The sequence below is a fragment of the Brienomyrus brachyistius genome, chromosome 13 (genome assembly GCF_023856365.1).
Source record: "Brienomyrus brachyistius isolate T26 chromosome 13, BBRACH_0.4, whole genome shotgun sequence".
NCBI lineage: Eukaryota > Metazoa > Chordata > Actinopteri > Osteoglossiformes > Mormyridae > Brienomyrus > Brienomyrus brachyistius.
In genome coordinates this window covers 23,432,657-23,445,480 of record NC_064545.1, presented here as the reverse complement: position 1 = coordinate 23,445,480, position 12,824 = coordinate 23,432,657, and positions in this window count along the sequence as shown.

The following is a 12,824-nucleotide window of genomic DNA, read 5'->3' as shown; positions in this document are numbered from 1 at the left end:
TGCCGCAAGTCCACTCATAGCGCCATGAGTGTGAGGCAGACTCCAGGGCTGTCCTATGCTACTACACGGCAATGCAGCTCCTCTTTAACAGACATACATAATGCATGCAACGGGCTGCAGCCTGTCATGGTCGTGGCTGTGAGCTCACGGTCACTGAGTAAATCCGCATCCCTCCATCTCTAGTTTGTACTGGGGGGGTTCACCGTGGGGTCACCTCCTCAGAACGCAGCCACTCGGGGCAGAGCGTCGGAATGGTACATCTCCCACATGCCTGTGCACACTTGCGGGGAACAGTGACAGCCAGTAGGTATCAGAGTGGTTGAGGAAACCCACATCACAGCTGCAATTGGGGTTCCCTCCTCCAGGCTAGTGCCCTTTAGCTGACCCAAAGATAGGATTCCTACACACCACAATCAGGGAAAATGTCTGACACCCCCCAAAACGACCCCATGTATGATAAAACACCATTCAGAGAAGTTTACCATCTTGATTTTGCAGATAACTGCATTTAAAGCAGAGAATGCAAAGAGTGGTTCAGGACTAACAGACCCGAGAAACACAAACACAGCAGCAGTTGTGATAAGTGTGTTGATTTACCATAGATATGAATTATGGTTGAGTTACGGTTGCACTGTGCACATGACCGGGTTCTTTTTGGGTTTACCAATGGTTCATCCATTAAAAATCCAGCCAGAAAAAAATCAGGGGAATCACAGGAGTTATATCTGCATGGAAACACATGGGCTGAGTAAGCAGAGCAGTGGGAAAGCCTGGAGTCCTGGGCGGCGTCAGGGTAAAGGTGTGGGACGGAAAGCTGATGTCTCCTGCTGCCCTTGAGATCCTGTCCTCAGTCACTTACAGAGGGCAGCTGGTGAGTCAGGGCCATCACACAGGGGCAGGTGAGCGGGAAGGTTCTGGAATAGAACGAACATGCTCCTAACTCTGCCAAATGTTAACCTCTGTTCCCCGCTGCCAGGAATAGCTTTTCAAAATGGCTTAACAGGAGTTGCAGACATCTTGGACAGCAGAAGGAGTCCATGTGCAACAAAGGCGTGAGAATATAAGCACCTTGATGGAAATAACTAAGGGCACTGAGAACGGAGGCCTGGGCAGGGGACAGTGGGACAGCATCTACACACATAACACACCCTCTCACAGCAGGGGGGCACATAACGCCCACTACACAAACCCCCCCCCCCCCCCAAAAAAAAAAAAAAAAACTAAAAAACTCTGGCACACACTTAAACACTTAACGTAACATATGCTTGCACTTAGCCAGCAGCTCAAAGATACACCAGCATATCTCACAGGCGGCAAGGAAACTGGAGCAGGATGAGACAAAAGTTAGGAGCTGATCCCACTTTAGGATGAGCTTCAATATCACTGCTGAAGTCCTGTTCTGCCACACCAGGTTTAGTGTCCCTGCTGAAGTCCTGTTCTGCCACACCAGGTTTAGTGTCAGCTTCAGTGTCTTTGCTGAAGTTACACTCAATCATGCCAGCTTCAGTGTCCCTTTTGAATTCCTACTTTGCCATGCCAGCTTCAGTGTCCCTGCTGAAGTCCTGCTCAGCTATGCCAGAATTCACCATCCCTGCTGAAATCCCGCTCAGCCATGCCAGCTTCAGCGTCCCTGCTGAAGTCCTTCTCAGTCACGCAGCTTCAGCATCCCTGCAGAAGTCCTGCTCTGCCACGCCAGAAAACATTTTGCTGCTCTATGCAGCAGGAGGAGGAAGACTGGTGACAAGCCCAAATGAAACTGGGAGAGAAACAGTAATCCCAGGATTATGAGCACCAGCCTGGGTTACATTATTCACAGGCTGCTTGTGACATTTTAATGAAACCCAAACCCCTAAATGGACTGTTTGATGTGCATGTAATTCTGAGCATGTGCATGTTCATCTGAGTGTGTGTTTGTGAGAGTATTTCTGTTTTTGTGAGATTGTCTGTGTGTTTGTTTGGGAGACTGTCTGTGTGTGTATTTGTTCATTTGAGTGTTAGAGTGTTTGTCTGGAGCCGTGTGCCTAGTTGTATGCAAGCAGACTTCCAATGCGGTCAAATATTTTAATCTACCATTTCCAAACGAAATCTCATTGGTTCTGACCATCTCAGTGGTTCCTGTGCACCATTTTGGTGAGAATCTGCAATTTAATGAGCGGTGGAAAAAGCCAAAAAAAAAACAACTATCACAGGGAAAATGAGAGTTAGGCACTGCGTTGTTTGTTAGGCACAGATTTCAAAGTCTTTGGAGGAAAAGAATAAAGGAGTCTAAAGCAATAATCCCCACGCCCATGCCCACCCCCACTCCCAGACTCCCCAACCCCCCCCCCAAAACCCCGCCCTCATCCTTCTGCCAGCATGGGAAGGCTTAGCTTCCATATCTGCGGGGGGCCGGGGTAAACACAGCCTTCAGAACTGTCTCCATCATAAGACCCGTGGGCCTTGCAGCCAGTTGACAGAAGGTCCCCACGCACGCTGCTTAGTCCTCAGCCACGTCAGCGTTTGGACTGGTCTCTGACGGGAGACCAGCGCACTAAACCGTGAGGCAGGTGCTTTGAGCGCCGTTAGTATTTCCCAGGTTTGTCCAGAATCGCGTGAAACAGCCAGGCGTGAATCTGGGTGCGTTCTGCAAAGATCCAGACTGTGCCATTTACACCAGGAGCCTGGAAGCTTCCCAAACAGGCTCACTGACATGCCAAGAGGGGTGCCATGTGTTCGGGACTCTGCCCAAACTAGCCGATCCAAAAAAATGATAAGAAAATGTCTTTTAATGTAGTCATATTCTCAGCCTGTTTCTACCCTCAGAAGACGTTGAGATGTTACAGCAGAGGGTCGACTCCATGGCCTTGTTGAGAAGAGCTGCTTCAGCTCTGTAATTAGCCCAGCACTCAGGGAGGGGGGGTAGGGACCTGTTTGCTTATCTTGTCATAATTTCTCATTATTTCTTTCCAGAAAAGTCTCCTTACTGTTTATTGTGCATCATTTTCCCCGCCACAAAAACCCCTAATGACCAAGAGAGCAGTGTGGTTTAAGCCATCAGAAATTTCGGTGACGTGGCTCGATGGTCGCTAGCTGAGTGATGGGGTGAGAACGTTCCAGCTTATTTCCGCCCTCGTCGGCTGATGACAGGGGAGGGGGTTACGGCCCACAAAAAGTTGCTCTGGCCGTGCCATTTTAAACTGTGGAAGACTGCCACCTTGTGAAACCTCCCCCCATGCCAGTTTGAAAGATCATCCAAATTCCCAGGCTGGTGCCAATGACGTGGGCATGAGGAACCGTCGTCTATAGCTGAGAGACCATCTTGGCAACATGGGTAACAGGAGCAGGAGCGAGTTTGTCGTTTCCCCCCCCCCCCCCAGGTGATCCATCCATCTCCTATAACCGCAAGTCCTATCCAGGGTTGTGACTCCCCAGATGATTCAAAAACTAAATAAGTAGCTAGTGAGCAGAGTCAGAAGATCATAGCTCCCTAGCTGTTTGGCACAACATGCTGCTTTGGTATCTTCCAAATACAGAACAAGCTTATTTACGATTCAGTAACTGTTTGTGACCAACAGGGGAGCCCTGAATCCCACACAAATACCCCACACAAATGAATGGTTTGAGTGATGGTGACCAATACCATTGTTGTCACTATCTGTCGCAGGTTTATAATAACTGTAACTACCATGCCCACAGGTAAACACAGGACCCCATCATCCTGCATGAAGCCCTAGTCTTCCCTTTCCTGCTGTTATTGAGAACCCAGCCACCACTCTGTGGTTAACAAGATACTCCTGATACCAGGTAAGTAAGGTGGCTTCTTCCTCACAGCCCTCCACTACAGAGAGAAGCAGCAGCATCATGGATGGGTGGATCTGGGGCGACCCCATGGGTGGGGATTTAGTAGCTGGCTAAGGGGCGTGCGCCTGCCGCCCCCTCTGGGGGGTGTGGTGAGTAGTGGCAGAGTCTATGCCAAAGGACACAACAGAGCATCAGACATGTCAGGAGTGGCAATCCTGACCACAGGCAGACATCTGGCCATGATCCAGGTTTAACATGGGAAAGTGGAGGACATGGAAAAGGACATCATTAAAGAGAACTGCTTACAGGAAAGGGTCCATCTCCAGCAGTCTGATCTCCTACCTGTCCATCCCTCATCCCCAACATCAGAGTATGATCAAGTATGATATCTCTCTGAGCAAAGCATTGTGGGAGATCCAGCCTTGTTACCAATGGTGACGAGGGGATGCCAATGAGATGTGAGTTCAAGAGCAGCTGCTTTGCCTTTTCCTCCACTGCTTGATGATGCAACTCTTGCATGTGTGTGTGCATGCTCATTGGGACGACGCCATGACCCCCCCCACTTTGAGCCAGATGCTGAGACCCCTCCTCCCATAACTCTCTCAGACAAGCACCCATCAGTTCTCAGTGTGATGCAATGCAGGAACGGAAAGGCACTTCCTCTGGATGTGTAAACATTTTTTTTCCTTTTGGTTGATTTCCAGCCCTCCCCTATTCTCAGGGGTCTTGTGTCTCCCCGAAAACCTACATTCAGTGCTGGTGATGGATCACAGCAAGGTACACAGGCATGGGAGGCATCCACAGCTCTAGAGAACCAAAGAGCACCTCATTTGGAGAAGAAGAAGATACCTTCCACATGCTTATCTGTGAACATACTATCCAGTGCACTTTAAGTCATTTCATAGCTCTGCCTTCAGAAATGATGCCTGATCCGTTTAATGAAACATTTTTTTGTTCTAGGTGTTCCTGAAAGCATCTGAACACAAACCATCCAAAAAGAAACTGTGCAGGTCTCTTTTCCCCTCAGTTTGGAGCCTCTAGATCATCAGCTCTGCATTTTCTGATGGATTTGCAGCTTCCAGAGTGCCCGTGCTGCTTCTCTCACATGTTATCACGCTCCAAAACACCCCGGTGCTCCTCTGAACATGTACCGCCATCCGACAAATGAAAACATTATCAATGTTTCACGGTCCTTATTGTTAATTCATACACTGTATATCTTTAATTATTAAGTTGAAAAGGGATAACAAATTCATGAAACCTCCAGGGGCAGTATCATAAATATGCAGTTTGTACTTTAATTGGGTAGTAAAGACATTATTTAAATACTGCCAAAGAGTCTGGAAAGGAAGTTTAGCCGTTCTGGGTAACAGGTGGTGTTGAGAGCTACTGAACTTGGTTCTTATCTGGCACAAAAATGTTGCTGATATACACCCTAATAAAGCCATAATGTTTTCCATGCAGGCTCATGGTGCTTCATCTAAAATGCTAAGATTCAGCTGCATGGCAGGTAACATTGTAAGGTGGATTTAAAAAGACCATGAGCAGCTAGAAAATGACAGATTGCTGCATCACATCAGAGGGCAATCCAACCTTAGATTATGTCAACAAAGTGTTTATTTATAGTTTATTTTGCAGACCTTTTTATCCATTCTGGAGAAAGCAGGGTCAGACAGTCCCTAGAGCAACTGGGGTTAAGGGCCTTGCTCAAGGATCCAATAATAACATCATGCTACCCAGAGTTTTGAACCAGCAACTTCCCATTCACAGACATAGCATCTTAACACTAAGAATCACACTCAACCCCTAGTTAAAGGCATTGTTTAAATACTAACATGTTTCTATAATATGTTGGCTTTTCTCTAAAATGCCCTACATTCCTGCCCATTCTCACTGCTGGAGCGAATGAGGCGCATTTTTCCATAATCAAGAACTGGCGGACCATTGTGGTGTCAATGCCCCCCTGTCCCTCTGTGCCAGAGCCTTAACCTGCACAGCTGATAAGGGCCCGGCCCCAGCGGGACACGCCAGCCCCCTCGAACAGGTGTGGCGCTAAGTGGCTGGGGGCCCCCTGACGCGGCGAGGGGGCCACCACACTGCCAGCCAACCACAGAGGCTGTCTGTGATGACATTCAGGCCTTCAGGAGCACGGGGAGGGCGATACTCACGGGGAACATGGCACTATGATGGCAGTCTGATGCACGCAGACACACGCTGCCGATTTCATCTGAGAGGGAACCCTCAAGTCAATTCGTATCACATTAATGCATTTATGTTCCCACACTTCATTCCAAACGCAAAGGCAGTTGGAACCGCAATTTAACGCATGAAACAGACACCTATGTAAGTGTTTACTTTGTGGAAAGTCCCCCACCATGCCTGGTTTTCAGAAGTTACTGTCTTTATGAAGACAGTTTGCTAGCAAAACAAACTGCTATTTTATCAAGTACCCATCACATTTGAAAGTGAGGCAACGCAGTTCCCTTAATTCCTCAGTCTAGTGTCGTACTTCACTCAGAAATTCACTGCAAAGAGACTCATTTTTGACTGAAATGTGCCTCCATGTCCATTTACCATCATTGGATTCTTTGAATCACTGCTTCAGTGTAAGATAGAAGATAGAATTGCTTTAAAATAACAACTACCTCCAGATCCCCCCCCCCCCCCCGATACCCCTTTATTTGGCACAGGGCAGTGTGATGCAGGTCAGTGGGCAGCATCAGCCTTCCTAAGCAGGCAGAAGTTCACGCCTCGCTATGCTGTAGCTTATTACGGTTGTTGTTGTCTATACAAGGGACAAAGACCCCCCCCCCCCGCCCCCCAGCACAGAGCCCTCCCTCTCCTCCTGTGAGAGCCGCACACTCGGGCAGAGGAATGAAGCGCTCCAGACAGTAACGGCTGAGATGATAATGAAGAAAATGGGCACCCCCTCCCCCCCCCCCCCCCATCTTCGTTAATTATCATCTTCCGTTTCCCCCCACAGTCACCTGCCCCCCCCACATTGAGACCTTTATTCCCTTAATCTCCCCGGCATTTTCCTGTCTGACACCTTCAGCCGAGGCAGTAATTGCATCCTCTTTGACGCTTCAGTAAGGACTTTCACTAATTCGCTGCCTCTCTGCAGTCGTGGTGACGACGCTCACTGTGTCTCACTCAAGGACTGCACCTGAAACGGCCACAGTGGACGGCAATGCAAACAGTTTACAATTTGCCGCTGTAAACTCTGCAAGTTGGATAAAGTAAAAAATAAGCGGGAATAACTACTTCTGTTCAAATACTCATGTTTTTCCAACGTTCACCCTAATTTAAGCTCACGGCTTAGTACTTGAATGTCTAGTCTCTCCACCATACTTGGAAGCCTCCAGATAGGCCATCTGTTTGCAAGTGCACTCCTTGCCAAGGTGATTACTTTCTTTACACACCGTGGGTCACCCTGATTGGAGGAAGAGCACATGACCCTTGAGCCAATGAGAGCATTAGACATCTTCCCCTTTTTGGGCAGTATGGATTGAGAGCCCCTGGCTCCCAGCTGTATTCCAGTCCATCTGTGTGACGCCAAGGAGGCCAGTCCATAAAGGAGCAGAGGAGCACAGGATCTCATATGGAAACATCAGGGCAGCCAGGTTCCCGCTCAAATATCAACCTCGGAAGTAGAGCCATTCTGATCACGCCTCGAATTCATAGAATGAATATGATGGCACTTGAGGGAAGTTAATTTGATCTTGTGATCGTTGATAAAATGCCTGACATTCATCAAGGACAATAAATCATTCATGGCAAGTTTATTTGATGAAACAAGGAACCTGTGAGCCACACAGTGGACTCTTTCTGTTATGGTGCCCCCTAAACAGGCACTATGCATTTTAACTGTGTTCGAAGGGGGAAAATGTATTTACTCACATCTCTCACTGTATTCAGAAATGCAGCTGAACTGAACTGTGACAATGATGCTTACCTGCCACGGGTCCATCAACATGCAGGCATTAGTCACCCAGGCAGAGCTGTGTTCACACAGTACTACCCCTCATTAAGCTCATCATTTGCACATTTTTAGACTCCCACCCAGGATGCACCCCTGCCTCGCTCTCTGCACTTCCTGGGATAGGCTCCAGGCAACTCTCTGCCGGATAAGTGGATGGAAGATGGATGGATGGAACTATATTAAAGACTGCCTGACTGACTGAAGATAGCTGGAGATCAATTTAGTGTTGCTAAATGGATTGTAAATCAGCAAGACATAAATCCAGGGCATCTGCACTGCATGGGATGTAGAGTCAGAGATGGTGCACCACCGTATTGGCAGATGGTTACAAGGTGCTGAATCAGATCTGCACACCTAAGCATGTGCAAAGGTGTGAAACTAGTCCGATGAGTCTCTCCTAACTGAACAGATTAACTTCTTTTCACACTAATAACCCTGCTCACTGATTAATGGGACTTGGGGACTGTGGACATCCCAACCCTCCGTGACCAGGGTGGTGCGTCTCATTTAAATAGAGAAATGACCTCTAACCTCCTTGTTCTGTTCATTTTTCATGTGGGGAATTTTAAAGACCCATTACTGCCAGCTCGTCGCTGATTTGCAGTTCTCAGCCATTCAGAAAGTATCATTTCTCACCTGCAAGCTCCTGAGCAGAGGAACAGCATCTTCTTACCTCAGGGTGCAGGGGGTGTGAGACACAACTGTCCACAGACGAGGCCCTGTAGAACACAGACTCTCCGCCTGCTGCCACGGACAGACCTGAGTACAAAGTACAGAGGATTCAGACAGCAATAGGAATATAGTGGATACAATTTAGGACAAAAGAAAAAATAAAAACCAGAGCAAAAATCAGACAGAGAGGGGATTCCAAATCAGAGAAAAATGACATACAAAATCAGACAGAGAGGGGAATCCAAATCTGAGAAAAATGATGTACAAAATCAGATAGAATCAATGAGAAAGGAGAATATAAATCTGAATCCGTGTTTATTCTGCTGTTGAGTAGCCTAATTTTAGCCTAATGCTTTGTAGCCAGTTGCTGGGACCAGGAAGAAACTGAAGTCAACCTCAAAGGAAACCTTAATGTCACCGACTCCTTACTCCCGTCCAAGTAGAGATCTGAGCGTGTGGCACGCAGATGCTTCTCCACCACTTCATAAGGGTAACCTTAATCTCTCAGGCTGCAGACCATGCGGACAGGAGCTCCCAGCACATCACTTCAGAACGAGAAGCATGGCGTCTCTCGAGAGCAAGCAGGCGGCCCAACTTCAATCCTCCATTACAGGAGGCTCCACCTTTACCACACAGCTATGAGCAAATCAAAGAGCTGCAGCGGAGCCAAAACTCCGATCTCCTATGCTCTTTGTACTGTAAAGCGAGACCTGACAGTCCTGTGCTCCAGATAAGGCTTTACACGACTATCCTCCCTGGATATGATCAAAGAATCAAAGACAAGGTAGGTTAGGGATGGATAAAAATCTAAAAGCTCCATTTCCGCTTCAGGAATTCTGGCCAGGGGTGGGGAACCAAGCTCTACCCACCCCCATCTCACCAGGACTCTCTGCTCCATCCAGCAGAATTTACCAGACGTATTCCTGAGGTTACACCTCAATTTTTGGGTGGTGTTCATGGTGAGCCGTGATTCTCAGAAATAGGGCAGAACCCCAAAAGGCAGTGGGTACCCCCAATGAGGTCCTGAAGCACCTAGACAGATCTCCTGGATGAAATAAGCATGGGAGTTATTCAAACATGCCAGTCATTCACTTCCAGATGCTTCTAAATCGGCACAGGCCGAAGGTGGACAGAGGACACACTGCAGTCAAACACGGAAAGTTCCAAAGAACAAGAAAATATAACTGCAGCTCTGAGCGCAGTGACCTCTTCAGGCCACAAATAGATTAGGAAAAGTATAGATTAGGGCTGCTGTTCATTCAGCTGCAGAGGAAACCTTTAAAAATCACTGCTGACAACCCAGACATGGTACATAGGAAGATGAGGAAGAAGAGAACCTCACTGCCTCAGCTAGGGTTCCGGACCGGTCCCTTAACCTGCGTCCCACACAGACCCCACCCTCTGCTGCCGGACCCACCCCCACCCTGCTCCCTGGTCAGAGCAAGCGTAGCAGAAACCCTCATTTGGCTCTGCATACCCACGCCATGTCACACCGGAAAAAAAAATCATAAATAAAAACTCAAGCCACAAACAAGTGACTAGCCCTGTCATTGATAACGAGCTTGCTAATTACCATAATTCAATAATCTGTATTCAATTACGGCCCACTCAAATGGCAAACTGAAAGGGTGATCGTGGCCCAGCCCCTTCCAACTCGCCTGGGTGAAGACGGTCCTTTTTTATTAGGTCTTTTTAGGGGACGGCTAATGGTGGATTATCACTTTCAGTCGATTTACGGCCTGTTACTCGTAGCTGACTGATCAGGTGAAGGGAAGTATTGTTCACTACAGCTCGAAGCACTAGGGTAATGTTTCGGTTGTGCGATGGGTGCTTACGAGGACTGAATCATCACGCCAAAAAGTCTGCTCTGCCTTCCCAACAAACTGGGGGGAGCTAACATGTCACCGGGGGAGATATCGCTGTTCCCAGGCCTCTGAGTCCAGCTTCTGTCGTCTAACGGGATGGAAGAGGTGTGAGGGAAGCCCCAGCTGTCCCTGTTTAGCATGTCACGTGCAGGGACATCGCAACAGCGTTCCGATTGTCTTCAGACATTCTTTATTTAAGAAGAGCACACAGGTATCGCGTGGTTAACAGCCAAAAAAAGTGAAGAGGGGCCCCATCCAGCCTCCGTTTTCCCTCTAAACTCCAGCACTGGGGAAAACGCTAATTAAAGTTACAGTGCGAATCCATTTCCATTGCGTGTCATGCTTAATATCAGCTCTGTGGCTCGCGGCGGCTGTGAGTGGCACACTGGCTTTGATTAGTGTAATAGCGCACCGCGGAGGTGCCGTCAGCGCAATCTGAGGCACACCTGCTCCACCGTGGGGGGACCGCCTCCTCCCCACACACCCCCGTCTGTCTGATACGGAAATCCATTACAAATCCTAGCAGCATGTAATGAGGAGTGAATCCTGAAGTTCCAGGTTCTCTGCACTTGCCATGAGAACAGTAAATACATGGATCAGGGGTCTGGCTGAATCCCTCACCACTGATTGCTAACTGTGGTTAAGGGGTGTGGCTGTCATATAGATGTGGATTTGATGTGGGTGTGGCTCTGGAGTGGTTCTGAATTTGAGGTAGGTGTGGCTTTGGGGGTGGGGGAGGATTTGAGGTGGGTGTGGCTTTGGAGTGGGTGTGGATTTGAGGTGGATGTGGTTTTGATGCGGGTGTGGCTTTGGAGTGGTTGTGAGTTTAAGGTGCGTGTGGCTTTGGAGTGGGTGTGGATCTGAGGTGGGTGTGGCTTTGGAGTGGTTGTGGATTTGAGGTGGGTGTGGCTTTGGAGTGGTTGTGGATTTGAGGTGGGTGTGGCTTTGGAGTGGGTGTGGATTTAAGGTGGGTGTGGCTTTGGAGTGGGTGTGGATTTGACGTGGATGTTGTTTTGACTGGAGCTCAACTTTTAAGCAAATGTGTGGCTAAGAGCTAAAAATTAAATAAGGTGGAACTTCATCTAGAACCTGGTCATTAAGGCAGTTCATGGACTGATGGGTTGTTTATACCTAAATACGGGTATATCATGAGGTGGATGGGCATGGCCTGACAGCTGCTAGCCAACTGCATCTATCCCATTATACTGTGGTGCTGGTGCAAAACCCCAAGCCTGGATCATGATACGGGAAATGAACTAGATTTGTGGCTGAGAAGCTACATGTTCCAGGAAGGTATCAGCTGTTGTACATTGCTGTGAACTGGCCTACTATGGTAAAAAAAAAATGCTTGGCTGATCTCCTACCCCTTTCCTGCTGGAAATACCCATATCCCATCGCTCCATCACCGGTTCACTGCGTCCACGTTAGAGAATCCCAGCTCGTTCACTTGCCCAACCAAAGTACTGTCCACAAGCCTTTCTCCACACCTACATCTCTAGGAGTTCGAACCCAAGTCCTCCGATACAGACACGCAGCTTAGCTGGCAGCATAGCCCCACATGACAGGAGTGCTTAACCCGTGCAGCCTCCTGGGGGTGCTAAGGGTCCATTCTGATGAAGATTCTCGCATGGCTAAGTGCTCTGTCACAACCTGCTGCTAATTCTCATAAAGAGGATGGATGTGTGCAGTGGCCTGCCAGTACTGGGGGGGGGGGGGGCGGGTGGGGAGTATCGACACGGAAGGGAAGTGCTGCTTCACTCAGATGCCTGCCCACCCCCCACCACTGCTGCCACCGCACGCCGGCCGACCTTGAAAATGCTGCAGCCGCTGCTCTGGGAGCAATTACTGCCTAGGCCCCCTCTGATTAATGGGGACTGGCTCAGCTGAGGGGCATGCAACCCTCCCCCCCCCCCCACCCGAAAACACACACAACCTCTTTCCCATACACCCAGAAGCCTTTGGTGAATGCACACAGCTGGCTTCGTGCAGCTGTGTGTGCAGAAAATTAACCTGGGGGGGGGTGAACACCTTCCTCCTGCAGGGGTCAGGCTGGTGCTGTAGAGCTGAGCGGCAGAGTGGGTGTAACGGCACATACCTTTAAAACACATCCCTTAAAAGACCCATTAGGTGTCTGTCTAACTGCTGTGCTTTGGGGCACCGGTGATATAGAACAGTAAAGTGGAGTCAGCTGAACTGATCGGTCCTGCTGGGATGGGAGAGATGGGGACTTGGTGGGGGAGGAAACATGCCTCATCACTCACACTACACCTCCGGGTAGGCCTCTGTGCTCACAGCCCCATTCTCATGGAGGCAGGGCCTCAATGCAGCCAATCAGAGACGGGTAGCCACGGAACCTGGGGGCTGCATCATTGGGTGCAAGGTTTTTCACACCAGCTGCTCTTCTTTTCCGGAGCAGGAACTGAAACTTCCACAATTCAGAAGAACCGTGGAATCATGTTGGACCTTCAGAATCTATCCCCGGATGGGGAGTGTCGGACTTATAGAGCCTGTCCCCGGATGGGGCG